Below are 4,608 nucleotides of genomic sequence, written 5' to 3' on the forward strand. Positions count from 1 at the left end.
TTCCCCATCCCTTCTTTCTCTCATTAACTTTAGAGTTCCTGTTAGGTCCACCCGCAATAATCATCCTTTCCTAATACCTCTCTGCACTAGAAATTATTTAAAAAATGAACCTATTACGAGATTAATGAAATTAGCCAATGAGGATCCGTTGTTCCTTTAATAGTTTTACTTTTGTATTCATTATTTAGTAATTTATATCTTATATTTTTAATTTTATATTTTATACTTTGTTGTATTATTCATGTTATGTTATTGTTGATCATATTGTACACCTAATTATTTTAACCTGGGCTCACGCCCGTTTATTCAATAAATAAATAAATAAATAAATAAATAAATTAAGTTAGGTTTCTTATATATATATTATTTTATCACCTATATATAATATCGTTATAACAAACCAATCCATTGGTGCCTATTAATACATATAATATATAAAGCCTTATACATAATATAATATAATCTGATAAGTTATATGAGTACCTATATGTATTAGCGTATTATAACACAATATTATATATACCTACAAGTTCATATAAAACAACAACATAGTATCGTCGAATACTATATAATATATGTCTTAAACCATTGCTACAATAACGGCGATATTATGTATATATACGTATACAATAATAGAGGGGGGAATAGGTCGTAAATTTCATCTCGGTTATCACATACACTCACAAAACGGCAAATTAAAATCGAAAATTTTAGCCACGGTCAAAATATCGGTCAATTATTTAGGAAATTAATGGAACACGACTGTTTCGGACGGCGACGTTCATAAAATACAAAATGTATAGGTAGATTCTTATAAAGTATTATATTTTTATAGGTACCTACGTATTTTTTCTATTATATAATATATATATTGTCGGTTATCACGTGTATATTATAAATAATATAATATTAGGTATGTTCAAATAGACGTTAGTATTTATAGGTAGATATACCACGTATTATCCGCCACGTTCGCGTCTATATATATGACTGCATATCGAACCATATTTCGTGCGTAAATCTTCGTGTGCGTAAATCTTCATTATATAGTAATAACTAATAACTAATATAAGGTATACCTGTACATTATTATGATTATTATTATGTTTATATTATTAAAAAATACGATTTTAGACAAACGGTGCGTGTTAGTTCTGCAAATATTTCTAATAAAAAGTAATACATTTATAAATATATAGCTATAAACTAGTATAAATATATATAGACGACGTCGAACACATCCCTATAGGTACAGTCATAGACCATAGTGATTTGTGTTTTTATCCGAACTAAACATAACCTAAGGTAAAACGTAGTTATAAACAGTGTTATTATATTATTATTACCTATATATATACTCGAAATATTTATATAATTAATTTTAAAATTAAAACAAAAAATTATCTAGGTAGAATAGACGCAATTTAATTTGTAAAGGACTTTGAGTGACTTAGAAGCTCTAATATTAAAGTATTAGCCCCTCCTAAAATTTGTATTTTAATTGAAATATTAAATCTTTCATTATTGACTATAGTTACCTAATCTACACAAAAAAAAACCTCAATAACGTTGTTTGAAAAATTATTTTACAACGTTTAAATAACGATTAATTATTGATGTGTTTTCCATGGTAGGTATATGTTTAATAATAGTATTACAAATTAGTTAATACAATACATTATAGGAACTGATAACTAGGGCCCAGAACTTGATTACATTCGAGGTTCGCCTCTATACAGAAATTTGATTCATGGAGTATAGAATTTAATGGTAACATTTTGATTTTGTATTTTTTTGAATTTTTATAGAATTTATTGCTTGATTGTAATTTTTAATATTTTTGGTGCATTTCGTTCATTTTTGTATACTTTTTTTTTACATATATTTGAATTTTTCTTGTTTAAAGTTACACTTACTGTAACACAATAGATACATACATTTATTATAACACATTAAGTTTCCATTAGCTTGTCGCAAACTACGATAATTTAATAAACTGTAGGAAAATATACTATTTTAGGCCCGATCAGTTAGAAAAAATTTCCCAAAAGTCGATCAACTTATTTCAAACGGCAAAAAATATTTTTGAAGGCTATTTTATTAAAAAAATTACTCATTATAAAGTAATTTTTGATGTTTATGAGTAATTTTTTTGTGTGCATTTTTTTAAAAGATTTTTAAGTCATCAAATTAATATTATATTATATTATTATACCCATGCGTACCAGCTATTATACTATAGACCCATAACGCAGTACACCTATTTAACATAATATAATATATAGAAATAGGACGTAGAACCATTTATAGTCTTGAAAATATCACCGTGCGTCCGTGCGCTTAAATATAAATATTTTTAAAATAATATTATGTACCTATACATGCCTATATGGACCTATATATACCCAAAATATAATAACGTTATGCTCGGACGTCGGCGTTTCCGTGACGGCCACCAGAGATCAGCACTTGCTTGCGCGCGGTCTTTCCCGACGTATATATATGTATTATGCGGCCGGCGCCGCGTCTCCTCCGCCGTCTCGCGTCGTGGCCGCAGGTGGGTGGGCGAGTGGGGATAGGTGAACGACGGCCGGCGGCGGAGGGGACGTATATGACGGCGGCGCTAATATAAATGACGAGTAATTTATTAAAAACGCGACGCGATCTCGCGGGGCGGCCGGCCAATGGCGTCCGGGCTAGGCGTCGCCCCGCGGCTGTTTGACTGACAGTTACAAATTGAAAATGGGAGTGACTGCCGGTACCACACCCAAAATCCAACATGGCCGCAACGACTCGGGACGAGTGTGTGCGTGTGTGTACGACGACGGACGACGACGGCGGCGATCGTTGCTGCTGCAGCAACGTCTGTCCGTATGTATTATATACCTACGCGTCGCATATATTGTAATAACGATATTATATCGCGCCGCCGACGCCTCTCGCGTAATCGCGATCGACGTCTGACGCGGGGGCTGCGCCACTCACCCGAGATAAATCTTAGGTGGAAAAATGCGTTTGGAAAAAAAAAACGCGCGAAATCCGAGGGGATAATATGCGGGCATATACGTATATAGCTGATGTCGACCGGGAACCTTCGTCACGGTATATATATCTACCGCGTGTGTTTCTCGTTTCACCGATAATAATGTCATAAAATATTTTGGAAACACGCGTATCGCGTCTTATGCGGTGGCATTTGAGCGCCGCTGCTGCAGGGACCGCGCGAGAACCCTCAATAATAATATTTTTAATTATTACAATACCTCGCAAATCCATATGATAGTGTCTCTCCGCGGCGTTAGTATTATATGATCGATAGCCTCCGACAGTGCCTATAATAATAATATAATAAACTCTGATGGTGCAGCGTGCGTGCAAGAGAGAGAGAGACGTTTTCCGAGAGAGTATAATTCCTGTATGACGTCTCAATTCTCCTCTCGCCCCCTCCCACAAGCCGCGGCTACTGACGGACCGCCGCCGCCGTCACCGTGCCGCGCTCCCCGAGAGTATTCACGAAGCGGTGTTACTCGCGGTGATTTATATCGGCAAGGCCGTCTTCACCTACTCCCGAGCCGCGTATATATATATATATATATACCTACCATAATAATACTCGACGTACCTATGTGTGTGTGTGAGTGTGTGTGTGTGGCGAAATCTATTCCTTTGAAGCCCGATCGTGTGCCAATTATTGCCGATTTACAATTTTACTATGTACGAATTTGTTTATACAGTAAGGCAAAGGAGTTGCGATGACAAGCTTTCGTTACACAAAATCCGATAATTCGTAAATTTATATACACCGACATCCATGCGCGCGGTGTAGAGTTTATAGGTAGATCCGAGATGGAAATATTCTAATAAGAAGACTATGGCGAAATATCGTACAATTCGTGCACGACGTTGCTGTTATCGATGATATTGCATCGCCACCGACCTCCTCGCTCGTAAATATAATAATATATTATAGCATAATGAGTAGGTATAATAAGCGAAAAATATTATTATAATAATTTATCATTGGCACGAGTTTCAAAACATATATAGGCATGTAATATATTGTGTATAGATATGGAAATCTAGATTTCAACCTCTTTTATATCATCTATATTTCGCCATTTCTATAATATAATAGTATAGGTACACTCGCACATAATATAATATAGTTAACGCGTTTAATTATTTAACAGGTATATACATAATTCGGGTTACAGAACTATAATAATATGCATACAAGTGTAAAGGAGAAACTCGCGGAATGCTGCGCGGTGTTAATGAAAAAAAAAATAATAATTGGCACTTGTTCCGAATGGCGAAAAATATTAACGTTCATTAAAATGAGCGCTCACACATATATAATATATACACCTATGTGTTATAGAAGTACGAACAAAACAAGTAATTTGTCAGGCATACGAAGGTCACCATGCTCACCTGTATATATAACATATATAAGACACTTAAAAATCACGAAAACAATGATGTTGAGCTGCTGCCGTTGCTATGATGTGTATATAATATAGTGTATACGCAAAAATAGCGTTATGAACTATTTAACTATATTTATGGAACGATAAGTAACTATATATGTATAGTTTGATTATTACA

The sequence above is a fragment of the Acyrthosiphon pisum genome, chromosome A1 (assembly GCF_005508785.2).
Source record: "Acyrthosiphon pisum isolate AL4f chromosome A1, pea_aphid_22Mar2018_4r6ur, whole genome shotgun sequence".
NCBI classification, from domain to species: domain Eukaryota; kingdom Metazoa; phylum Arthropoda; class Insecta; order Hemiptera; family Aphididae; genus Acyrthosiphon; species Acyrthosiphon pisum.